General features: G+C 40.9%; 1 protein-coding gene across 3 annotated transcripts in view; it reads left to right on the top strand.

Moving 5' to 3' along the window:
• Positions 1 to 27,787, top strand: part of PROSER1 (proline and serine rich 1) — an 81,757-nt gene that overhangs the window by 12,525 nt on the left and 41,445 nt on the right. Inside the window, exon 1 of one of the 3 annotated variants that reach the window (XM_042959738.1) lies at positions 27,043 to 27,358. The exons of the other annotated variants lie outside the window; for them this stretch is intronic. The gene's annotated coding sequence lies outside the window, so the exon portion shown is untranslated. Of the gene's footprint in view, positions 1 to 27,042; positions 27,359 to 27,787 lie in introns of those variants that run through there. 3 annotated transcript variants of the gene reach the window in all.

Below are 27,787 nucleotides of genomic sequence, written 5' to 3'. Positions count from 1 at the left end.
TATGCATGATACCTGGAAAAATGTTCTGTTCCTGCCTCTGGTTCACAAAGTAGTTGCCTGTGTCTTTACTATAGATCTCATCATATCTCTTGTGTTTATGATTACCCATCTTTCTATATACCTCATGATGGAGATTTCCTCAAGGTCAAAGGTCTATGTGTCTTTGGATCCGCAGCACCTATCTGGCACGTAGTTAGATGTGATATATGTTTGTTTGTTTGTTTTCTGTGAATAAGCAATGAATGGTCTCTGGATCTAAAAACAGTAGAACACCAGGAAGACAGAACAATATCGCTGTCTGAAAGACCAACATCCAAAACTGGCTCAGCCCCTGGGCTGCACATCATTGGTTTGGACTAGTCTGTTTGCAATTCATACTTGAAAACCTGAAAATCAATGGAGATATAACACTCCTACTCCAAACAGATAAAGTTTCCATTTTTGATTCGGTCAATCTTAGCTATGTAAAGTGAATTAAACTCATTATCTAACATTTCCCAGGGGCAACACAGCCACCCCAGGAGAGCTAGAGGCCCACGGGAAGAGCATTTACGTATGAAAAAAAGTTCTAAACACAGGCCCCTAAGAACCACAGCACACAGTCACTTTTGAACATTATTTTTCTTATTCCTTAGGATTTCCTTAACTTTTCCTTTTGTTTCAAAAACAACATCTGTGAAAAACAAAGATCTTTTCCTCCCTTCTTCTTTCAAGCCCATTGCCAGCTAAGAGGGACATGGGGGTTCATGGTTCCTGAACTTTAAAATCTGATCCAGTGCTCGTTTCGGCAGCACGTATACTAAAAGTCCGATCTAGGTCGTCATTTGAGACTAGATTGGATCTGACAGACAGTTTTATCTGCCTCAGAGAAACTATAAATTTTTATAAAGCCTGGCTTTTAACAGCCGAAAGGCCAATCTCATCATGGAATAGGAGAAACGCGCAGGGAGAGACCGAGGAAATTCATCTCTGGAAGCTCGCGAGTCAGACGTTTTCTAATGGAACAAGATTCGGAACTGGTTGCTTTCAGAAGATATTAAACTCCACCTCGGGTCTCATCGGGCCGGGGCTCCTCGGGGATCTTGCGGACCAGAAAGCTCCATGCGAAGGAAACATGACAGAAATTGTCATTCCCCTTGTCACTCGGAAGAGCCACCTGCTCCTGGGTTAAAGCCGCTTTCTCTTCAACTCGCCAGCATGCTAATTAAAGAATGACTGCAGGATGGTGCAGCTGCCAGGCGCTATGAAGATCCATCACTGTCTTTTTATACGGTTAGGCGAACGTTTAATTAAAACTGCATGCACCGTGTCTGCCCTACCCACCAGCACAGCTACATTTCATTTACCTGAGAAGACCATTCCCTATTAGTATCTTTCAAGAGGTAAAGCACGCTGAAACAGACTTTGCTGAAATAGTTAATGTCTCTGTACATGATTTAATTAAGGGCGTCAGGAATTACATCAGGACAACACGAACCTGACTTTCCTTGGGGTTCCTGTTGTGCCTCCTGATAACTAGTCAGCTGTCTCTTCAATGGCATCCTCGTCTGGAGAAGACGGCAGAGAACCGAGGATGGGTAGGAGTGCTGAGCCTGGCTCTGTTACATGTTACTCGGGCATACAAGTGTTAATGCGCCGAAAAGCCCTCTTTTTGGAAAGAGAGAGAGAGAGAGAGAGAGAGAGAGAGAGAGAGAGAAACTCTGAGAGGAGATGGAAACGGAAGGTGCTCCCAGGACTCGCTTGTTACGGAACTCTTGCTGACGACTGGCATGATCATCCGCGCTGCAGACCTACACTGAGCACCCTCTTGAAACAAAATTATAGGCAATTTCTTTCGTTTTGTTTGAATTTTGAGCTTATGCACACTCCCCTCCCTTTTAATCGAGCAAAATATTTTGGCCGGTGGTAGATTTTAGCTGGAAAACATGCTGCATGCCACAAAATTCGAAAACAAATCATAACTATGGATGGATGCTAACTTCAGGTCAAAGTAGAGAAAATTGTCTTACGCGAGGATCTTGAAGACTGGAGATAGTCCTCTCCACTTGTGAGTTTTCAGGTTAATGTTTTCAGATCAAGTACAAGGGAAAGGGGTAAAAATGAGGCTTAAAAGCCCTAGGTCCGCTAAGAGCTGAGCCTTAATTACAGATTCCCCTGCTCAGCTTCAGGGAACAGAAGCTTCCCTGGAAGTGGCCCTCTCAGTCTCTCTGCTCGGCAGATCTCCAGATGGCTCTAACAGTCCCTCGTGGCCCTCTCAGTCTCTCTGCTCGGCAGATCTCCAGATGGCTCTAACAGTCCCTAGTGGGTGGGATGGCTTGTCCGAAAGAAGCAATGGTTGGGTGTGGCAGGAAGTGTAAGAGAACCATCATGGGCCTTGACTGAGCTGCAAATTGAACCCAAAGAGTTTTGGATTCCATTGGCTCTCCCTTGCCAGCATGCTTGACATCCCAGCGAGCGCTCGTCAAGCACAACCAGACCATTTGTTTCCTTCAGACTTTCCAGCACCAAGGCGGTTTCCCTCCCAGAAGAGCGAGGGAGGCATGTCCTCGTCACCATTTTGAAGGGGCAGACTCACAATGTGCTGCCACTGGGGCTGCAGGTTGGACTTCACAGTTATTTTTCTTGCTGAGGACCCAGAAGGAAGTTTGCTTGGAGAAAATCTGCGATATTGTCACATCAGTGCAGTAAATATTTTATCACCCTCGTACTGGAACAGCTTGGTACCTCACCAGCCATCCCTGGAAAAATGGCTCCCTCCCTCAAAAAAGAGTTTCTAGAGCACCTGGGTGGTTCAGTCATTTAAGTATCTGAGACTCTTGATTTTGGCTTAGGTCATGATCTCATAGTTCGTGAGTCCAAGCCCTGCATCAGGCTCCATGCTGATAGCGTGGACCCTGCTTGGCATTCTGTCTCCCTCTTTCTGTCCCTCCCCTGCTTGTTCTCTATCTCTCTCTCAAAAGAAATTAAAGTAAACTTTAAAAAAGGGTCTCTAAGAGCAAGAGCTGAGAATGCCCAGGAAAGCAGTAGAGGAGACACATAGAGGAGGTATGAAACAGTAAGAGCTTGAGGGGAGAGCACTGTTTGGGAGCCTGTACCCTGGTGTGAATTGTGATCCATTTCATTCTAATAGTGTCAAAATGTATGACCCTGAAATCTCTGGAATCAGCCTTTTCCTTCCAGAGGTTTATTGTTATTATTGTTTGCTGTTTTTTCTCTTTAAGGAGAATATTCACCATCCTATAATCATGCCACCACCATGTTTTGATGGTGTGAGAGACACAGCCACTAACATATGGGTCTCTTTCTTAGTTTTCATTTGGGAAGAAACCAATGCGGAAACTAAGAAGGCACGACACACAGAATTGGGAGTGGGATTCCTTGTAAGCAACTTGATGGGGAAGCGTCAGACAATTACTTCCTAGCTAGTCTGTCTTAGATCAGTCCTAGGAGCGTCTTCTCCACCTTTTTGAATATTGAATTGACGCCCCGATTAAAAAAACAAATCAGACAATCAACCAGGAGGTTACAACTTGACTTGGGCCTTTCTGGTTTCAAACTTACCATTTACTGCAACTTACCATTGGCAAGAGTTCGAGAAACGCACCGCGGCTCTAGCTGCCCAGTGTATTCTGACCCAGACGTAGGCTGGACTTGAAGATATTAAACCAGAAGCTCTAATTACAAATAGGTATGATTTCACCTGTTGTTCCTTCATCAGGATCAACTGATCCATGTGAATTCTCTTTGGGGAGAAATTTATAAGTGGAGGAGGTAAATATGCCTATGGGAATTCCCCCATTCTTCTTAAAAACACACGGAGTAAACAGGTTTAGATTCTTAAAAACCTAATTCATAAAAATTAAGTATCCATGATGACATAATTGAAGAGCCATTCATTTTCCTGTGAGTCAAATAAAGAGGGGGAAAAAAATTAGTTACCAAGAGTCAATTACAGGAAAGTAATGGAAAGTATATCAGAACAATATTTTGTTCTTAATTTATAAGCATGGCACTTATAGACCACTACTCAGGAGGAAATGGGCTTTGGATTGATTTCCCAGCAATGGGGTTATTCAGTTTCACTTTCCTGAGATGACTGGTTGTGGCTAAGAATGTAATTTGTGACTTTGTATTACAACAAGCTAATTGATCTTGGCCTTATTAGCACCATCTGGAAACGGTTGAAATGTACAGTCAAGACAAAGCAATAATTTGTAGAAAAAGTATAATGTGTATTTTTTGGGAGGTTCCCAATCATGGCTCTTGACAAGAGCCAGAAGTAGCTAATTCAGATGGGACAGTATATTAATCCGCTTAGGCTGCTGTCACAGAATCCCATAGATTGGGTGGCTTAAACAACAGAAATTTATTTTCTCACAGTTTTGGAGGCTGGGAGTCCAAGATCAGGATGCCAGGATGGCCAGATTCTGGTGGGAGTCTCTTCCTGGTGTGCAGACATCAGGATTCTAGCTGTGTCTTCACATAGAAGGGAAGGGGACAGACACATGGAGAAAGAGAGATTAGAGGGCTCACTCTCTGATGACTCTTCCTTTTTTTTTTTAAGTTTTTATTTATTAATTTTGAGAGAGAGAGAGTAAGTGAGGGAAAGGCAGAGAGGTGGTGGGGGGGAGAGGTAGAGAGAGAAGCCCAAGAAGACTCCATACTGACAATGCAGAACCCAACATGGGGCTCGAACCCATGAACTGTGAGATCATGATCTGAGTTGAAGTGAAGAGTGGACATTCAACCTACTGAGCCACCCAGGTGCCCCCTGATGTCTCTTCTTGTAAGGGCACTAATCCTATGATGAGGGCCCACCCACATCTCAACCTAATTAATTCCTGAAGGCCTTATCTCCAAAACCATCACATGGAGGGTTAGGACTTCACCATATGAATTTTGGGGGAATACATTTCAGTCCGTACAGTTAGCAAGAAACACAGACTGATAAATGCACTCTCAACTCAGTTGTGCTCTTATTCATTTAGCAATTATTCTTGGACACTACTATGGGCATACAAAGAAGGCAAATATTACTATTTTAAATGTTTATTTATTTTTGAGAGAAAGAAAGAGAGAGAAGAGACAATCCCAAGCAGGCTCTGTGCTGCGAGCGCAGAGCCCAATGCAGGGCTCAAACTCACCAACCCTGGACATGAGAACCTGAGCTGAAACCCTGAGTCAGATGCTTAACCAGCTGAGCCACCCAGGTGCCCCAAGGATGCAAATATGATTATGACACACATTGTCTGACCTTGAGTAGCTTTTAACCTCGTGAGGAAGCTACACATGGAAATCAAAAATTGCAATAGGATGTGATAATTATTAAAATTTTTTTAAATCTTTATTTTTGAGAGAGAGACAGCGTGTGAGCAGGGGAGGAGCAGAGAGAGAGGGAGACACAGAATAGGAAGCAGGCTCCAGGCTCCGAGCTGTCAGCACAGAGCCCAATGCGGGGCTCGAACCCACGAAGTGTGAGATCATGACCTGAGGCAAAGTCGGACGCTTAACCGACTGAGCCACCCAGGCACCCCTAGGATATGATAATTATTATAATAAATGTTTGCAAAAGACATTACGGCAGGGCTTTATTACAGTGCAATAGGCTAGTCCATCATCATGTCCCCGACTTTCTTGAGAACCAACCACATGCCAGGCAATGTGCTCGGCACTCGGAATATAAAGATAAATAAAAACATAGAGTACTAGCTCAGCCTGAAAGATCCAGGAGAGAGATCCTAAAGAAAATGATGGCATATGTTCACCTTAGATGAGAAAGAATTATCCAGGTTGGCAAGAGGGGAATGCGCATCCCTGCAGGGAGAAGAGAGTGGGCACACACAATGGTGTGATGTGCTGGGGCACAGCAAACCCAGCAGGGTGGGTGGAGCACAACATCCAGGTGTGAGAACGGCCTACGCTGGTGGCCTGACTCCAGGTGGCAAGGATGGGAAAGAGGTGATAAGCGGTAACCTGGATCATATTCCAAATACATTTTGAAGATAGAGCTATCCAACTGGCTGTGTAGGAGAAAAGTCAAAGACGACTCAAAGATTTTTGTGCAGAGAACTAATAGAATAGACTTACTATTGATATAAATAAAGACTTGTAGAAGGAACAGATGGCTGGGCTACCTGAGAATCAGGGGTATGGTGACTATGGAGACTCATTTATCCCACAAGTTTTTGGGGGGGTGGGCCTGGAACTGAAAAAAAGATAAAGATTTAAGAACTCTTTAGTAAGTAAGTAAGCAAGTAGTAAGTAAGTTCACAGAGCCTGTGAACTTAGCGGATGAAGGAAGTGAGGAAGAAGGAGAGTAAAGTCTAGGATGACTGACTGCCAAGTGGGATTGCTAGATGGACAGCAGGGCCTTTCATCATGATGGGAGAACAGGAGGAAAAGGGATTTTATTGTGGGGAGGGGTCAAGCTCTGTTTTGTGTGTGTTTGATTTCAAGGGCCTGTGATAGGGGCACCTGAGTGGCTCAGTAGGTTCAGCATCCTACCTCAGCTTAGGTCATGATCTCGTGGTTCGTGAGTTCGAGCCCCACATTGGGCTCGCTGCTGTCTGCACAGAGCCCGCTTCGGATCCTCTGTCCCCCTCTCTCTGCCCCTCCCCTGTTTGCACTCTGTCATAAATTAATTAATTAACTAATTAATTAATTAAAGGTCCTGTGATACATCCAAGTGGAGGCAACATTTAGGGCCTCTGAAGCTAAAGACAGTGCTAGAAATTTGGGTAATACTCTTCAGTGGTAGAAAATGAAGCTAGGGGGTGAATGAAAGGCATGTAAAGATTGGACAAAACGCAAAGAGAAGTGATGTAAGGACAGAACTTACATGAGCAACATTTAAGGAGACAATGAACCCAAAGAACATCAATCTGGAACTTAGTTCAAACCTTCCTATTGGAGAAAGTTACATATTATCTATACAGAAGAGTCATTAGAGGCTTAACGACCAAGTCAAATTTTTATAATAATAAGAAGACAAAGAACTAGGTTTCAAAGATCAAAAGCAAGTTTAATGAAATTAATTCTCCTATGCTTTATTTTTGAGAAATCTAGGCTATCTGAATTTGAGAAAATATCTAAAACTTTTCATTAAAATGTGTCTTCAGAAAAGTACACATATCACAAGAGTAAAACTTGATGACTTTTCATAAACTGAACACATTCATTTAAGCAGACCCCCAAAAAGAAACAGTATATTAATGACGCCTGAAAAGCCCCTCCTTGGGCTCCTATCCAGTCATTACCCCGTCAAGGTAACAATTGTCTCATTTTTTAACAGCACAGAATACTTTAACCAGTTTATGTACTTTATAAAAATAAAATCATACAGTATCTATTCTTTTGTGTCTGCTCCTTTGCTCCACTTTATGTCTGAGAGGTTCATTCATATATGTGTGGATATATATCTATATGCATTTACTGCTATATGGCATCCCATTGAGTGAATGTTCCATGATATAGTCATCAATTTTAATGTCAATGGGCACTCGGATCACTTCTAGTTTGGGACTAAATGTTGCTACTATAAATATTGTAAAAAGTGCCTTTTGGTGAATATATATAGAAGTGGATTGTGGGAGCATAAGCCGTGCCCATATTTAGCCCTACTTTTCCGAAATGGTAGTACCAGCTTGTACCAAGCAGCAGTGTGTGTGAGTTCCAGTTGCACTGAAAGCTTTCACGAGGGGAAATTGTTGCCAAGGGAATTCAACAAGAAGAAAATGGCCAAATCCCACGACTAAAGTTTTTTTCTCATTTTAATGTTTTAAAGGCTAAAGGGTTAGAGATGGAAATAGGAATTGCTTGAGTACTACCTATATAATTTTCATTCTATCACTAGTGAACTACAACCTCCTCATCTTCCAAGTTAAAACTCACTTTCTCGAAGTCCAGCTCGAATGCCATTACTGACTCCATCAAGTTTATCCTCTCCACTAGTAGGGATGTCATTCATTTAAGCTCTTTTTCACTTTATGTTCCTCAAGCTCCAATGTAGTTTGGACACTTTGTATATCTTGTCTCCTCTGATTTATTACTGGCTTGAGTTGGCTTGAGGGCAGGGATTGTACCTTTCCTTTTCTTTTTTTTCTTTTTAGCATCATCACCTATTCCACATAGGCTTTTGCCCATAAAGGGAGGTTTTCATATACTTGTTTGGTGACTAAATAATTTTCACGTTTATTGGGCTGAGTCTCACTCATTACTCTCCAGCATCGCCATGTGTCACTATCCCCTTGCCCTAGAGAACAAATGACTAAAGAATTTCATAAAACTTAAGTTTGAAGCTCATCTCCAGCTCGCCCCAGGGAGCCGGGTGTGGGAAGGAATGTGGAAGGAAGGCAGAAAGTTAAGCAATTTTTATTGTTCAAAGGAATGTGATGCAATATGCTGTCTTGGAGCTCCGGGGATTTAAATATCAGAGGGATTGCTGGCCGCTTGGGTTTGCATATGCAAACGGTTTGGGAATGCTCATCTGGTGTGCGATTGTGCCGTGCCTAGAACTGACAATGCCATCTGTTCCTTCCTCTACTGAACGATCGGACTTAGCCTGTCCTCTCCAAATGAGCGCACGTGCATGTACACTCACACACACACACACACACACACACACACACAGCCCCAACCCCTACCCCAGCCTAAGCAGAAAACACTTAATTGGCTTTCCATTTCAGGTTTTAATCTCAGCAGGAAATTTAGATGAGTCAGGTATCTAAATCTAAATACAGCCAGAGTCAGAGTCAGATCTTCCTCTTTCATGGAGAACTGAGAGGTCCAAGTGGCTAGGAGACCGGTAATCATCACACGCAAAGCCACTCAGCATAGGAGAGGAGTTATAATGACAGATGGCAGTAGTCAAAAACAACAACAACAACAACAACAACAACAACAACAACAACAACTATAGAAAGAAGCATGCTGCTGAAAATGTATCAGTCAGACACGGGCAATGTGATAAAATAGCGACAGGAGATGATGGAACAATTTTTTTTTAGTGTTAAGAAGAACTATTTTGTTAAGTATACTTGTAAATCTATCCATAGTTTGCAAATAGTAGTTATTTCCTTATGTCATCATCATCACAGTGAAATTATAGAAAAACAATGGAGCTCAGTGTTCCACAGATGCAACTGTGTTGCAGGAGATCATGTGCCCTGAACTGAAAGGGAGAAATTGAGCGACATGATTAATGAGCCATAGGTGCAGAAAACATATGTCCAGTGTTTTCTGGGTTTGCCTCAATTGTATGTGGTTTTATTCTTTCCCAAATAAGTTTCACGAAACATAACATAATTTGATTTTTACACAATGGCAAATCTTTTCACTTTAAAAAATCACAAATCAAGAAAAGTTTTATTTTCGGAATAGAGATCTTCATTTTGGACTCAGAAAATATGGCCATCGTGATGATGGCCTTTGGAAGATAGATGCACGTTGGTGTCGACATATGCAGGTTGCTGGAAGCAGCAACCATTTTCAGCAACATGTTCTAGTTAACCTGAAAAAGAGTCGTTCGTTCCAAAACACAGTGAAATGCTAGATAAAGTGTAACAAGCGTTCTTTCCAGTGTAGTAACAGAGCTTGTAAGACAGTAAGAACAATTCCTGTGGAGCCAAAGTGAAAAGGAAATTGAAAACCTTCGAGGTAAGCTTGTAAGCTGACTCTGGAAGACTTCTGTTTTGAGGAAGGAGGAAGTTTCAGTAACCTAAGAGCTTCAGTTTCATGCCCACTGAAGACTAGGTCTTGGGTAGCCTGGTGCAAAAGTTCAAGTCCAAATAGGATATCTGCAAAGCTTCAAAGTGTCTATCCCCAAATATGTAGTAATTACAAAGGGAAAAGTAGTCAATTTATGTGTGCGCTTCCTGGCAGACATCTTAGCCAAGTGACGATGAATAACAGTAGCTCTATTCTGACCTCATGTACCCCTGGTATGATGCGTTTGGAAAGTGACAGCACTCCGGTGGTATCCTTCCCAATGATGCATGACATCAGCACAATCATGAGAAGACATCAAACAGACCCAAAGTGAGGGACACTCTACAAAATAATTGAGCATTACTCTTGAAAAATATCAAGGTCATGAGAGACAGGAAAGAATGGGGCACCGTCACAGCTTGAGGAGACGAAGTGGTCATGTAAATGTAAGACAAGTGCCTAGAATGTGAGATCCTGCATTAGATCCTAGAACAGAAAAAAGACATTAATTGAAAACCTGGTGCAATGTGAGAAAGTTTTTGTTTCATTTTATTAACTTTAGTAAATAGTATGGTAACAAGGTTAATTTCTTTGTTTTGATAAGTACACTGTGGTTACGGAAGATGTTAATGTAAGGGTGAACAGGTGTATGGGAATTCTACGCTGTTTTTGCAGTTCTTCAAAACTAAAATTATTTCCACAAAAATTAACTGCTAAAACAGAAAAAAAAAAAAAGGTACCAGTGATGCAGTGACCTCACTGTGGTTATAAAAGGGATCAAGAAAGAAGGTGAAACACTAAAAACAAAAGGGCCATTAAATCACGAATAGATGAATTTATTAAATTCAACTCATCATGGGCTGGCAGGGACTCTCACTCTCTCTCTCTCTCTCTCTCTCTCTCTCTGTCTCTCTCTCTGTCTCTGTCTCTCTCTCTCTCTTCACTATTATAGACTGTGTAAGAAGGTGTGAGACCATGCTGAAGTTACCCCTATGAGTTACAAGCCACGGCTAATGGAAACGTAAACCTCAAGAGGAAGCTGTCAGACAAGCAGGCACCACTGATGATGCAGGTTGGCTTGAAATTTCCTGGAAGCAGCTCCTTCCTCCTTTAGTAAAACGCTGCCCCGGGCACTGTGGCCTTAACGGAACCATGAAAGTAACAAGGCATTAAACCAATCTCGGACTGGAAAAGTGAGAGATGGCGAAAATATTCAAGTTAATCAAATCCACCTAATGATACATTCGATCGGCGTAAACCAGTTTCTCCAAGCCTTGTGGTCCTCCAGCTCCTGAGGTTTTGCTCTGGCATTCTGAAGAGAACGGAAGAAAATAGCAAGCAATGGGGCACCTGGGCGGCTCAGTTGGTTAAGTGTCTGACTTCGGCTCAGGCCATGATCTCACCATTCGTGGGTTCAAGCCCCACATTGGGCTCTGTGCTGACAGCTCAGAGCCTGGAGCCTGCTTCAGACTGTGTAACTCCCTCGCTCTCTACCCCTCCCCTGCTCGCATTCCCTCTCTCTCTCTCTCGAAAATAAATAAACATTAAAAAAAATAGCAAGCAAAAACTGATACGACTTCAAGGAAAATTAACAAATTCATTTTTCTCAATAGCTCAAGGACATCAAAAACTTTTTAATACAAATAGCAGACTTTATAGAGTGACAATAGAGAATACTCATTCTTTTTCAAGCATAAATGGAGCATTTACAAGATTGGCCATATACTTAGCTGCAATTCAAGTCTCAATATTCCAGATCATCTATATCACACATACTGCTTTCTGTGTCAGTTATGCAGTTGAGTTTGAGATCAGTAACACAAAGATGAATAAAATTCCTCATACTTGTAACCTTAAAAACAGACTTTGAAGAAGAATCATTATGGAAGTAAAGTATTTGGAACAGAATATAATGGAGATACACACATGAGAACTTAAATGGCCCAACAAAAGTGGCACTTAGAGGGAAAACCATAGCATTATGCGACAGAAGAAGGATTTAGTATAATGAGCTAAGCATACACTTAAGAAGTTAGAAAAAGAACAGAATAAACCCAAAGAGAACAAGAAGAAAGAATAAGGAGCAAAATAGGAAATCAAGGTATTACAGAAAAAAATCAACAAAGGCAAACACTGGTTCTTTGGAAAGAAAAATGGGTAAGTCCAGCAATATTGATTTAAAAAAAAAAAGAAGGAAATTTCAAATGAACAAGATTAAGAATGAAAACAAAAGTGAATAGAGCATAGCAGATATTTAAGGAAAAAAACAACAACAGTGCATGTTTATGGTTGAGTGGGTATTAAGAAGGACCTATTTTAGTCCCTCTGGGTTTCAGCTTTTTTTCACGGGCCGCTCCTTTTTTGGTTCACCCTATGCAATATTTTGGTCTTTAAAATGGAATATTCCATTTCTCAGGCATAAGCTCATCTTCTGGTGTATTCAGGCTTGTGCTTGTGGAATCTGTATAGCTCTTCAGTCAACAGAATTATAGAAAAAGATGAAGGTATTCAATCATAGCACCTCAAAGGAGAGAAAAGTCTCACCCAACACAGTGTTCTCTCGTAGTCAGACCGGTGGTGTTCCTTTTCCCACTATGCTCCCAGTCTTTGTTACCCCACTGGCTGATGCTCTTATAGCTAGTGAGAAGTCTATCTCTGCCCTAATCTCTAAGGTATAAAGTGACAGACAACTTAATTGTGGCAGATTTGGAGATCTGAGCAAAACAGATTTTTCTTTCACTCTGTGTTTTGATGAGCACTCAGAAGCTGGCTATGAAACCAACCTGCTATAGTTTCTGTCAAAATTTCTGCCCAACTGAAGGGGACTGGCATCATTTAACAGGGCACATTTGCCCAGGTAAGGGACAGTTGGTGGACACCACAGTTACAATCTGTGTTTAGATCTGTTGGGTTCAAATACTGCCTCTTTTCCTGTCCTCCCTTCGAGGTTAAATCCTGATTTCCTGTGACACATCGTCTCTCTATTTATGCACCTTTTATGTTTTCCATGCTTTGTGTGACTGCCTTAACAACTTCCAAACTGATACCAACATAGGTGTTCTGAATAATTTTACACTAAGGAAGGATGTTATTTAATTGTTTATAAAGCCCTAAATGCGATGTGCCCTCATCAGGCTTTGCAGGCACATAAAGTAAACCTTCCACGCAGTGAGAGCACATTTTGTTCCAATGGTAATCTGTCTCTTCACTTGAAAAATGAGAGAAAGATGGAGAATTGGAGCAAATATGCATCCTTTCCGTCCCACTTGACTAATAAACTGACAGTACGGGGACAGACTTCCCTCCCTTCTGAAGTATCTAAATTAATACTCGCAGGGATCACAGAAAGAGCTGTAATGTCTTGGGAACTGATTATCGCCAATTCTGTAATACCACAAAAATCCTAAGGATGCACTTTAAGATAACTGAGTTAACAATAGCTTCAAGTCTACCCTGTGTTTGAGATCAAGCCAGTGCAGCTTTGTGTGGTTTAAGTGAGAGGTTTATACTAATCACAACTATACTTTTTATTTATAACATTGTTCCGACACACAATCCCTGTGCCTATAAATGTGCGTATCTTCAAAATCTTGAGGCAGTGAAGGGGTTATGGGCTCACTGTAGAGAAAAAGTGGGAAGTTGTGGGTAGGTAAGGAGGGAGAAAACAAATGTTTTCCCCTTCCTCTGTGGTATTCTTTCTCTTGCTTTCCCAATTTGGTGGAAGGAGCTTAAGGTATAAGAAAAACGAGGGCAAACTCCACTGCCCATTCTGTGGTTTCCCGTCCCTTCCTGTGACAACCATCCCTTCTTTTCCATTTTTAAACTCTCTTCTCCTCTCAGCAAATATTTACAGTTCTCTTCAATCTTAAAACCAGACATAAATGCATTAAATCCTGGATCCTTCCTCATTAGCTGCCCACTCTATTTCTCCCGTTCTCTTCTCAGGCAAGCTTCTTGAAAATTGCACTGTTCATCTCTCCTTCACCTCCACTTGATTTCTCAACCCATGGCAAGTTGATTCCCATCTTCCCAGATTGTTTAACTGAAATTGCAGTTACCCAAGTTACTGAGAACCTCCTCTTGGCTCAACCCAATGGTCATGTCATTATTTGGTCTGTCTTTCACATGTTGAAACGCTGACCACATCCTCTTCTTAAAATTATTCTTGCTGTCATATTACTCTCCCCCAGATTTCCTCCCACTCTTCTGGTTGCTCCTTCACAGTGTCCTTCACTAACTCTTCTCCTTACTCTCCTCTTAAAACTTGTTGCTTGAGACTTCAGTTCTCACTCTTCCATTACTCTTTCCACTCTGAGTGATCTCACTTATTGGCTTAGTTTCCACTTCTACCTAAGCAAAAGATATCTCCCAAATCCCCATCTCAGCCCAGACCTTTTTCCAGAGCTCCAGGCTGGGATATCCAACTGCCTGTAAGACATCTAATGTTAAATATGCCACAAGCATGTCAACGTCAAGCCATGTCCCAAATTAAGTTCTTTGCTTTTTTGCTCCAAATCTGTCGAGAGTCTTTAGTTTCCTTTCCCAGAAACCTCAAGCCAAAAATCTGGAGTCATTCTTAACTCCTTACTGTCCCTGACTCTCCTCATCCGGTTCTAGGGAGAGAATCTGGTGCCATAGATTCTAAAGTCACAAGATTACTCATTTCTCTTTCCTCCTTTATACCAGACTGCTGGAGGAGGTCATCGGGAGGATGTGGCCACCTGTTGGACCCTTGAGCTGAACCTGGGCAATTGGAGGCCCCTCACTTCCTCTCCCATTGTTGGAATGTACATTCTACCCATCATTCTCATACAGGGAGCTGCCACAGGATGCAGCCTTGAAAGAATAATGTGTTATGGCTGTGTATAGGACTGAACTCCATTAGCTGACATATATTTGTTAGATGAATGAATGCCCCAAAGATCTTTCTAAAGGATCAAATGCCCAAATATTAGAAAATGAAGCTAAATGGCAAGAATTGGTCTTTGATCTGAATTAGGTCCAATGGGGTTTCTGGGTGGTTCAGTCGGTTGAGTGTCTAACACTGTTGATTAAGGCTCAGTTCATGATCCCAGGGTCATGGGATCGAGCCCTACATCCGGCTCCACACTGAGTGTGGAGCCAGCTTGGGACTGTCTCTCTCCCTGTGCCCCTTTCCCCAACTTGTGCTCTCTCTCTCTCAAAAAAACAAACAAACAAACAAACAAAAAAACACACACACAAAAACCTCAACTCAGGTAAATTAGTTCCAATAAGTCAAAAGCTAGACCAGTATCAAACACCAGGATCTTTTAGTCCCTAATCCTTACTTTTCAATCTGATGCTCTGATTCATGGGTCATTTGCTAAGCGGTATAGCAGACTCTGGAGAGCCTAGTGTTTAGAATATTTATATACCCACGGATGAAATAAACAAACAAAAACCCCAGCTGTTTTAGTGATGTCCATCAAGGATCAAGTATTGTCTCTTGAGGAACCTATCACAAGCCAGGCATTGTACCTGCCATTGAGAATACAAAGATTAAATAAATACAGCAGAGTTATGCCCAAAATCTATTGGGGCACAAAAAATGTATTTGATTAAATCTGCCTGAAATACTATGCCCGGTCTATGAATTCATAGAATATTAGTTTATGGAAGCCAAAGGTGATTTCCTAGATAATAAATGGTTATTGTTCACAGCAGAACTTGTACAAACAAGATGATAATAATGCAGCTATAATAGCTGTCTATTTATGGACCAGAGCCCAAGCTGTGATAGATGCCAATAGTGGCTATAGAAGACAGCAATGATGAAGTAACCAGTGGAGTCAGATCTATGTGCACTTGTTTACTAACAGTTTTAATTATTTTCTTAGATCAAGGAGGGCCCTATGCCTTAATTACATCTGGCAGTGTAGAAGTATTGACTGAACCTGGGTTCCTGATGTTCAAGTAGAAATCACAACGTAGGTTCTTCATCACTGGGTCATGCCGATTTAAGGGAGGCAGGATTTCATATATCTCATTTTCATGGGGGGAAAAAAAACTATTATTTTGTACAAAAGGACACTGAAACCCCGGAGAGATTTCAATAAATGATTCAAAGTAACATACTGGCAGTCGATTTCATTTCAGACTCCAAGCCCACTCTCTTTCCGCTGCACCCAAAATTGGATTACCATAAATAACGGGCTGGATTTACAACACAAGTGTAAATTGTCACTGAATTCACTTAACTGATCATTTCTATTCCAAATATGCTGTGGCCCAGAAAATGGTACACCAATACTAAAAGGGTGCATTCCTTCAACACTCTTATGTCCCGAGCCGTTAATACATGAGTAACTTGGGAGGAACTGTAGTTTTTTCAAGTACCAGGAGAGGAAATCTGTTCTTTAAAATTCCAGGCAGCCTCCAGAGGGGTCAAGTCAGTGAAATTTCTCATTGTGATTTCTGTCTTCATGTGATAGAACTTATGACCTAAAAATGAAAAAAAATGTCAAGAATTCTGCTTATTAGCTATTAGGCACGTACCGGCCAGTAGTGGGAATAGCCAGGCTCCAGAGGCAGGGAGATCTGGAAACTCAGCTTGGCTACTTTCTATCCTTGTAACTTTGGCCTTCAGCTCCCTTATATAAATGGTAATGCCGGGACCGCTGGGGGGGCTCAATAGGGTTAAGCCCCGACTCTTCATTTTGGCTCAGGTCATGATCTCACAAACCGTGAGATCAAGCCCTGTGTCAGGATCCACACTGAGAGCACAGAGCCTGCTTGGGATTCTTTCTCTCCCTCTCTCTCTGCCTCTCCCCTGCTTGCTCTCGCTCTCACGCTCAACAATAAATAAATAAACTTTTCAAAAAGCGATCATGCTAACAGTTGCCTTGAAGGGTAGCCGTCAGGAGTAAAGGAAATAATGTATGACAGGGAACCTGGCACGGGATGTTCTTAGTGAGGCTTCATGCCCTCTTTTTTCATGTGAGGCCCCAGGATTATTCCTCCGGCTCCAATGGATGCCAAGCCTTCTCTTCTTCCCCAATTCAGGATAAGGATGAGGTGCGTGAGGCACTCTGCTCGGCCACAAAATTTAAGGGGTTTCTAAAAATGCAGTGACTCACGTAAATAACATTTTAATGCAGTCTCTCGAACACTCATCTTGCATGACTTGGCCTCAATTGCTTCACCTACTATTGGCCTTTATTTAAAAGTTTGATATTTTCTTCTTTATTTTTTTCCCTGTTTAAATTTTCAAAAATATTTTATTAAATTTTCTTGATTATTGAGTGTTTTGGTGAATCTTAAATTTTATACCAAGCCAAGTGGTGCACTCGCCGTTTCCTAATCCTAAACCCGTTTCTTCCTCCTCTCCAGCCACAAGCCTCAGCCGACTTTGTGCTCCTCAGAAAAAGCCAACATTCTAGCCTTAGGGCTCTCCCGTTCTAGATGGGTGGTTGCAGTGGGAGGCAGGCTTTTCAGTGCTCCTCTTCCCTTGCCTCCCAAAGGCAAGAAAAAAAGGCTTTTTTTGTCTTAAGACCCACTTTGAAGAAATGCGGGAGAAGACAAATGTAAACTGAAGGCCATATTGTCTGTTAAGAGTCACTGCATAGAGCCCAGAACCAATGAACTACAGAAGAAAGAGTACTACAGACACTACAGAAGCGTAAGAGTGTGGTGCTCGACCACCTATCGTCTCCACCCCTCACAGGCTGTGTGACCTGGGAGGGTACTTAGTCACGGCCCCTTACCAGCTGTGCCATCTTGGGAAGTTGCTTGAAGCCTGCTAGTTACCAGTTGTTGCCCTAGTAGACAAGTTCCTTTAGCTCTACCCGTTCATAGTTTTGTCACGTTGGTCAAGTACCTTGAGCTCTGTCCTTCCTAGTTGTGCCATTTCGGACAAGTACTCAAGCTCTACTGGTGTCATGTTGGGTGGGACATTACGTGAGCTCCGCTCCTTACTAGCTATGCCATCAGGGGAAGCCACTTAGGTTCTCTGCGCTTTGGTTTTTCTCATCTGTACAATGGAGGCAGTAGAGGTACCTATCTCGTGGTTATTGTGAGGATTAAATAAGTGAAGGTATGTAATGCTCGTAGGACAGAATCTGGTGAGCATTAAGCACTCAACGCACAGTGGCAATTATCATTTGAAAAGTGTTTCGGACCTGGGGCGCCTGGGTGGCTCAGTCGCTTGAGCATCATCAGACTCTTGATTTCAGCTCAGGTCATGATCTTACAGTCATGAGATCAAGCCCCACGTCGGCTCCTTGCCGGGCCTGGACTCCGTTTAAGATTCTCTCTTCCTCTCCCCCTGCCCCTCCCTTGCTTCTGCGTGTATGTGCGAACGTATGCACACGCGCTCTCTCTCTCAAAAAATCTTTCGGACCTAAAAAAAATATATCCAAAATGAGGAAAGCTGTCAATAGTAAAATTATATGTATTTTCAAAAATGTTATGACAGCAATTCCATTGACTTGAGAATCTGACTATATATATTTTATCTGTTTATTTTGTGTATTGGGGTCTTCCAAACAAGAGGCCCATGGTTCTTTCAAGGTCCTAAAACAGCCTTGAATTCAAGTCATGAAGTTTGTGAGTCCCACAAAGTATCAAGTATCCTGACAGCTGTATCTGTTGTGCTCCTCTCTAGTATGCTCAATAAAGCACCTAGTAAATAATAACTAGTATTTATTGAACGGTATCTATGTGCCTCACATGGTTCCAAGCTCTTTAAGTGCAGTATTTCAATAAATCCTCACAATATTCTCACGAGGCAGGAACCATTGTCACGATCGTATTTTAGAAGAGGAAATGGGTCTGGGGAGTTTGAATGACTTGTCTGAGATCCCACTGCAAGTGGAGGTGAAATGAGGGCCATCATGCACTGTTTTTCCAATTTCTTTCCTTTTAAGGTAAAGGACTCTCTGTGACCACATCCCTGATTCCTAGGCAGAGGTGATCTGACTATTCTGGGAATGTACATCGTTAAAACAAAAATGTCCCCAGATATGGAGGCGTCCCTTTGGAAAGGATTCTGCTCGTTTAGAAGAGCCTTTGGTGCGTTTCCTGCTCTCTAGACCTCGAGTAGACTGGAAATTTATTCAACATGCATTGACATTATGAGATCCAGTTGTACAGAGGAGAGGCGACTTAGAGAGGGGTAGATGACCCACCCAATAGCACGCCACACCTGGGAAGAATTTCCAATTCTTCACTTTACCGCTGCCTCCCATGGCTAGTCATTGTATCAGATGGTGGTATTCCAGGTTCTGGAAGTCTTCTGATGGAGGACGAGAGGATACAGGTGAGTGGCTCATGCCATTATCAGACCTTTCAATCCTCTCCTGATGAGAAAGGTTGAGATTATCCTTGTATAGTCACATAGGGGACAGAAAGTTAACCTGTTTAAGGGAGGGCTCCTTTGGGTCTAACAAGTGGGTACTTAAGTTCTGGAGGAAGAGCCCTTCCTCCTTTCTGTGCTTGCACCAGTCACTGTGAGAGACTCCTCCTTGATACATCCTTGCTGCTCTTGACTCACCTCTGAGACTGGAAATTCTGCCTTATAGCTCTCTTATTCTCTACCATTGAAGGATCTCAGAATCAGGTGTGACTGTATTAATCGAGCATTTATTATGTGTGTAGCACTAGACAAAGCATTATGAAAGATACCAAAATTCCATTCTCTATTATTTTGCAAGTTTGATGGAGGTCAAGACATACAGAAGCAATTGATGGGGCACCTGGGTGGCTCAGTTGGTTAAGCATCCAACTTCGGCTCAGGTCGTGATCTCACAGTTTACGGGTTCAAGCCCCATGTCGGGCTCTGTGCTGACAGCTCAGAGCCTGGAGCTGCTTCAGATTCTGTGTCTCCCCCTCTCTCTCTGCCCCTCCCCTGTTCATGCTCTGTCTCTCTCTGTGTCTCAAAAATAAACATTAAAAAAAAAATTTTTTTTAAAGACATACAGAAGCAATTGAGAATACATTTAAGTAAAAAAGTGACAAATAGACAGTAGTACTTTATGAATTGAAAGGGGAGAGGTCAGTGCAAGAGGAGAATCTTCAAGAAACATTTCCAAAGCTATTAAAAAATAAGTCATGATCTTGATAGCTGATGTCCTATCAAATGTCCGAATGACACTTTTGTTTCAAACTTGCCTTTTCTATGCTCCTAACCAGGAAAAGTAGTGTTCTTTTTTTTTTCTGTATTAATTATAAGCTGTTGTTTCTACATAGATACTTATAGGTCTGACATACAGTTGGTGCAGGTAATACTCTTTATGTGCATTTGTCAAATTAATTTAAGATTGACTTTAAATTCAATCTCCAGACATTTCTCAAGGAGTCAGGTGCTTTATTGATGAGCCAAAATCTCTTTGTCCTCTTTTTCTCGGGTAGGAATCATCCATCATCAGCCCTATTAAGGCCCTGAGAGGCTAAAAACATTTTAGTCCAATGTTTTTTCGTTTTTTTGTTTTGTTTTGTTTTTTGTTTTTTGTCTATAGTGAACTTGGCTTATGCTTTTAGGAGTTACACCTTAAAGCATACCCTGCACTGTGGTCTGTAAGGCCCACAATGAATTGAGAGACTGGGCACCAAGTAACTCTTAAAAAAATGTGTCATCGAGATCCATACACTAAGGAGAATGAGAAATACATTTCTGTCAAAGGTACAAGTTGATAAGTTTGATGTCCATTGAGATTATTCCCTACAGAGAAGGGAGGGAGTATTTTTTAAGTCTGTACCCAGTAGAAGTGTTTTCTCTTTTCAGCCTCAGCTACCTACCATTACTACACAACTTTGGAAAGCTCAGGTTGCATCATGTATCAACGGATCATAGAAAATATTTTTCTTAGTCCCATTCTGACATTTCACCTTTCCTATATTTCATACATGCTCTACCTGTTCTTTCCTAACCAAGGTTTACTGCTCCTACCCTTTAAATACTGTGCAGTCTTAACTACCTTGCTTTCCTAACACTACGTACTTCCGAGCCATATGTGCTCTGCAATTCCTAACCCTTAGTAATGCCTCCTCGGTGCTTTCTCGAGGCTACAAACCATGGCTAAGGAAACTAAAGGAAATGACAATACCTGACATTCAATATTCTGGCTCTCTGGTTTCAGTTGACAATGAATTCATTCATTTTGTTTTCCTGGCATCTGCTGTACAACTGCTGTTCACATTCTTTTTACTTCCTCTTACACCTAATCACGTTCTTTCACTCACCAGATGTGCTTGTGGGTCAAGGTTATCCGACAGCTATTCTCTCCGCCACCATTCCTCCACCGAAGTCTCTTTTCTGTTGTTTTCATTCTCCGTTTTCCCATCTTCTCTCTTGTTTCTGTTCCCATTCTCCAATCTTCAGTTTCATTTTTTACTCAAATCTATCGAGGCTTAATTTACCTTCAGTAAAACCCACCCATTTTAAGTGTATGGTTTGCTGAATCTTGAGAGATATTTTAATCACCAAATGACATACAGATATTTTAATCACCAAAATGAAGATAGTTTTACCTTTTTCTATTGGCTATTCCATATGTGTTTGTTTTATTTTTGGTTGCACTAGAATTTACAATACTCCTCTTTATATTGTCAGAATCTACTTCAAATATTATATTATTTCTCATATTTTTACAACAGCATGTTTTCATTTTCTCATCTCCTCTTTTGTGATATTTTTGTCATTTTTTTACTTCTACATGTTATATAAATTCATCAGTCATTAGTTCTGCTTCAAATGGTCAGTTACCTTTTTTTTAATGTTTATTTATTCATTTTTGTTTTGAGAGAGAGAGAGAGAGAGAGAGCCCATGCATGCAAGCGAGGCAGGGGCAGAGAGAGAGGGAGAGAATCACGAGCAAGCTCCAAGCTGTCAGTGCAGAGCCCAACGTGGGGCAGGTTCTCCCGAACCATGAGATCATGACCTAGGCCGAAATCAAGAGTCGGATGCTTAACTGACTGAGCCACCTAGGCACCCCGATAGTCACTTATCTATAAAAAAATTTTTCTAAAAGAAAAAAAGTTCTTTAAATTTAGCCATAGATTTTCCAATTCAAGCCCTTCTTTTTGTTGTTGTTGTTGTTGTTGTTTACTCAATTTTGAGAGGCAGAGAGAGACGAAGTGTGAGCAGGGAAGGGGCAGACAGAGAGGGAGACACGGAATCTGAAGCAGGCTCCAGGCTCTGAGCTGTCAGCCCAGAGCCAGATGTGGGGCTTGAACCCACGAACCGTGAAATCATGACTTGAGCTGAAGTTGGATGCTTAACCGACTGAGCCACCCCGGCGCCCCAATTCAGGCCCTTCTTATTCCTTTGTGTAGATCCAAGTTTTCAAATGGTATTACTTTCATTCAGACTAAAGATCTCCATTTACTATTTCTTGTAGTATAGATTTGATGGCAATGAACATTCCAGCTTGAATGTTTGAAGTATCTTTCCTTTTCTTCAAATTTCAAAGAAACATTTGTTGGATACAGAATTCTAGATTGGCCTTACTTTTTCCGGCAAGGTAAAGGTAGTCCATAGTTTCATAATTTGTAGCCATTCTTGTGTGTTCCCACACAAGTTTTGTGTGTAGATCCAAGTTTTCAAATGGTATTACTTTCATTCAGACTAAAGATCTCCATTTACTATTTCTTGTAGTATAGATTTGATGGCAATGAACATTCCAGCTTGAATGTTTGAAGTATCTTTCCTTTTCTTCAAATGTCAAAGAAACATTTGTTGGATACAGAATTCTAGATTGGCCTTACTTTTTCCGGCAAGGTAAAGGTAGTCCATAGTTTCATAATTTGTAGCCATTCTTGTGTGTTCCCACCATATAACAAATATCCCCTTTCCTCCAGTTTCCAAAAACATGTTCCTCATTTCCTTCTGAACCTTTACTAGCAACACCTTTAAATTCAAATGTTTACTAACAGTCTGTTTACGATGCATGTATTATCTAAGATAATACAGGGTTTCAACACTGTGCTCAGTTCCTTCCGAGCTCTCACCAGTTACGTCTTTAATATCTTTCTACCAACCATCTAAAGCAATCTAATCTTGTTTACATCATACTTACAAATTTTTTCCAGCTTCTACCTATTATCCAATTTCATGTTATACTTTTACATCTTTAGGTATATTTTCCAGGTATCAGCTCGGTATTACTTTCCTACAGCTGCTGCAGCAAAGTATCACCAACTTAGGGGCTTAAAAATCACAGAAACTTATATTCTTTCACAACGTGGAAGACCTAAAGTCCCAAATCAGAATCACGAGGCCAGAATCAAAGCCCAGGCAGGGCCACGTCCACTGTGGAAGTGCTGAGGAGGAATCTCTCCCTTGCCTCTTCCAGTTTCTGGTGGCCGTTGGCTTTCCTTGGCTTTGGTGCCATCACTCCAATCTCTGCCTTTGTGGCCATACTGACTCCCCTTCTATATGGCAGATCTCCCTCTGCTTCCCTCTTACGATGAAACATGTGATTCTATTAGGGCCCACCCAGATAATCTCGGATAATTGCATCTCAAAATCCCTAATGCAGTCACATCTGCAAAGCCACTGAATGCCAGCTGGACACAAAAAATACAGCAGTTGTTGAGAAAGTAACGTTCGAAAGTGGATTTACGGGGAGAAACAATAGGAAAGCAGGTTGGAGGTGTCTGTGTAAAATGTAATATGGAATACAGAACGTTTTCGAAATTTCTTGGAAAACAGTATTTCAATACCTAGGGAAGGACAATAGATTCTTGTACCTAATTTGATGAGGAAGAAGCAGGAGGTGGCATACGAGTCCTCTCTCTACAGAAAAAAATAAGCAATAGAGATAGCAATGCTCAAAGTCACAATATTAGTATGGATATTCTAGTGAGGCCCTGAATTCTGAAAAAGGAAACAAATCCAGAATTGGGGAGGGGGAGGAATGGTCAAACAGTGACAAATGAATAAAGGCAAGCAGAAAGGAAATATGAAAGGAAATAGGTCTCAAGAAAATAGAGTAGGGCAAGTGCAGACTGAAATAAAATCCAAGTAGATAGATTAAAAGATTATTTGACCTGAGAAGCTTAAGCTAGTTAACGATCCAATAACTATTAATATAATAGTTGAGTAGATCATTAACTAGTAGGTGATCAAGTAGGTGGTCACTTGGTCAAGTGTGGACTAAATGAACGACACCTACTACGTTCCAGACACTTGGGCACTGAACAAATTAATCTCAGCCTTATATGAAAATTTATATTCCAGGGGTGCCTGGGTGGCTCAGTTGGTTGAACGTCCAACTTCGGCTCAGGTCGTGATCTCACAGTTTGTGAGTTCGAGCCCCGCGTCGGGCTCTGTGCTGATAGCTCAGAGCCTGGAGCCTGCTTCGGATTCGGTGTCTCCCTCTCTCTCTGCCCCTCCCCTGCTCATGCTCTGTCTCTGTCTCTCAAAAAATAAAAAGAAGGTTTAAAAAAAATTAAAGCATACAAATAAAGATGGAAACTAATACAATCATTAGTAAAGATGCAATAATTCAATATTACCAGTAATGAAGCTGTGATTGCATTTTAGTGCCTTCTAACCTGATTTTTAAGATATTTGCAACAATTACTGTGAATACCTCTATGGAATGCATTAAAAAATCTATATGGGGGGACCTGGGTGGCTCAGTTGTTTAAGCGTCTGACTCTTGGTTTCAGCTCAGGTCATGATCTCACAGTTTGTGGGTTTGAGCCACGTGTCGGGCTCCTTGCTGACAGTGTGGAGCCTGCTTGAGATTCTGTCTCCCTCTCTCTCTGCCACTCCCCTGCTTGCCCTCTATCTCTGTCTCTCAAGAATAAAGAAACATTAAGAAAAAAATCTATGTGAGACAAGTTTGCATTGAAACCTGAGCTGTTGCGTGTGAAAAATAGTTTCTTTTCAGGGGGGAAAAAAAAAGATAGAAAAACAGATATGTTCCCAGAAGTGAGCTAATAAGTAAGTACAAGCACACATAAACACTTAGAAGCTTTTTGAGAACCATTTTCCTCAGTTCTGAACAGAATGACTTCACTTTCATTTGGAAAATATTTAACAAAAGATTCAACAATGAAGTATTTCAAGATGCATGATAATTTTTCATCTTTAATCTTCGTGGAATTATTAGAAACATTGCCAAAAGGCCACACTACAGAGAAAGCAAATCATACAAACGAACAAGGAAACGGAGTCGAAACAAACTGCTGGCCATTATTATGAAAACCTAGTCACCTGCTGTGTTTGTCCAATACAGTAGCCAATAGCCGTATGTAACGATTTAAATTAAGTAAAAAGAAGGTAGAAAATTCAGTTCCTCAGACACACAAACTACATTTCAAGTGCTCAAAAGCCCATGTGCTAGGGGCTACCATGCTGGACAGCAGAAATACAGAACATTATCACCATCATTCTATCAAGCCCTGACAAAGACTGTGCGTCCAATCCGTGGTGTATATGACAAATAAGAATACTTAATATTTATTGAACTACTGGCTTAAAGACCCTATCCCTTTCTCACACCTCCCGTGATTTTTCATTACATTAAAAAAAAAGTTTCTTCGTGTTATATTAAATTTTTGTTTTATAAATATTTTTATAAATAGTTTATATAACTTATATAAATTATAAAAAATATATTTTATAAATATTGTTTCATTTCACCTTTAAAGGTCCATGCAATGGAAAAATGGGGAAAAAAGTTCTTGCTTCCTTAAAGAATGGATCTATTTCCTTTTATTAGGTGAAAATTATATATCCACATTTCCTTCTTTGGCTACGAGAAAACTCAGAATTAACTTAATGCTTAATTGCATAACTATGAATCCAGGTTTTGAATAAATGTGTTTTCCTCCCTTCTATGCAATTTTTGACATTACTCTATTTTAACATATTTTTAAAATGTTATCGTAAAGAGGCTCAAATTCTTTTTGGAGATGGGTGGACCATAATTGATAAATTCTATATGATGGCACTCTACTGCCCTCTTTCTTTGAAGAATAGAAGTTTCAAGCAAGAAATCAATTACCAACTAAAGTTTTTCTAACAATAACCATAAGAAAATATCTGTACCTTTCATTAGTCAACATATTGTACACATCAATGCCAAAAGCCATTATAAAATTAAGCAATAATTCTTTACAACTATTTAAAAAAAATTTTTTTTAATGTTTATTTTTTAGGGGCGGGGGAGGGGCAGAGAGAGTGGGAGACACAGAATCTGAAGCAGGCTCCAGGCTCTGAGCTGTCAGCACAGAGCACGATGTGGGGTTCGAACCCATGAGCTGTGAGATCATGACCTGAGCCGAAGTCGGACGCTTAACCAACAGAGCCAACCAGGCACCCCAAAATTAAGCAATAATTCTTAATAAAATTCTGAGATTAAAAAACTAAGTATGAAAATTACCAACATTCAATAGCAAATATCATATTTGGTAAAGTACCAATATTTCCATTAAAATCAAAAATAAGACAAAGATACATCATATCGTTACTATCATTTAACATTGTTTTGAACAATGTAGCTAATGCAATAAAATTTTAAAAAATCAAACAAGCAATAAAAATCTTGAAAGGCATATAGTTATCTTTATTTTCAGAGTGGTATACCTACAAAGTCTGAATATCTATAATAGCTAATTAAAATTAATAAGGGTTTATTAAGGTGAACAGATATGACATACATAAGAAAGAATTGATACCCTTTCTCTATACCACCCAAAACTAATTAGCAATGGGGAAAAAATCCTACTCTAGTAGCTATAATTAATAAATGTGCAGGATAAATTTGACACAGGAACCTAAATGTGTCTCAAAAGAAATGCACAGAATCTAAATTAAAAAAAAAAAAAACCACCAAAAACATCTTATTAAAGGACATAAAATAAGACATAAGAGCAGACTATTTTCCTGGATATAGAATCTTAAAACCATAAAAAAAAAATATCAATCCAAATGAACATAGGTTAATTTAATACTGAATTTCTTAGGAATGCTTTTTATCTGCAAGAAAACACCCAACCAAACAAAACACTGGCTTAAGTTAACTAAAACATTTAATTACCTCACATAAAAATCTAGAGTAAGGAATTACCAGGCCAATACAGTGGTTCCTCAATGACAAAAACCCAGCCTTCTTTCTGCCTTCCTTAAGAAGTCATTTGTTGCTTTATAGTTCCAAGATGGCTGCTGCAACTCAAGGCATTACATTCAAGTTCGTCAGGGAAGGAGGGAGAAGGCGGTGGTGCTAAGCATACCTGTTTATTCTCTTAAATCCGAAAGCAAATGATTCTCCAGAAATCCCCCAGTAGACTTCCATTTATGTTGCACTGGCCAGAACATCATGCGACTACCCCTAGATGCTGGTTAGGCTGAGAAAGCAAGCACCTAGCTCTTCCAGTCTCCAAAGTGGTAGAAGGAAGACAATTGAGAATGGGTGTTTAGCCAACCAAGTGTTAGTATTTACCACAAAGTCTCATCAGAATCTCACTTTTTCACTCAAACTGTTCTGTTTCCCAATGTAGAATGTGTATTCCACAAAAGGAGTCTACCTTGCTCACCATCATATTCCTAGATGACTAAAAAAGTGGCCATTCCTAAATGACAGATGACTCAGTGTATTACAACGGTATCTTTAGTCTTCAATAGTGTGACTAAACACAGAATCATACCATAGGGAAGGTCATCTGGTCTTCTCATCTTCCCAGGGTAAGAATTTCTGCCCAAAGATGGCACGACTGCCGGTCTCTGGCTGACATACCTCCAACGAGTCTCTTAGGGAGTGGGGAGTGCTTACTGTGTGTCAGGGACTAGGTTTAATGTTCTACCCGCACAATCTCATTTCTATTCACAATGACCCTATGAGGAAAATACAAATATTTCCATTTCACAAAGGAGAAGAATGAGGCAGTGTCAGAACAACGCAGCAAGTAAGTGGCAGAGCTTGGATCAGAACCCAGGGCAACTTAACTCCAGATTTCGGGTTCTGAATCACTGAACTTTACCACTTCCCATATGAACACAGTCTGTTCCACTGCTGAGCAGCTCTTTGCTAGAATGTTCTTTCACTAAGCTGGACCAACGGGCCATACTTATCTCCATTTATTATCTTCATTCTGAAGGACAGCTCAGTAATCC

The sequence above is a fragment of the Panthera tigris genome, chromosome A1, assembly GCF_018350195.1.
Source record: "Panthera tigris isolate Pti1 chromosome A1, P.tigris_Pti1_mat1.1, whole genome shotgun sequence".
Taxonomy (NCBI): domain Eukaryota; kingdom Metazoa; phylum Chordata; class Mammalia; order Carnivora; family Felidae; genus Panthera; species Panthera tigris.
Note: the sequence above shows the minus strand (reverse complement) of the source record. Positions and strands in the feature narration are given on the sequence as shown.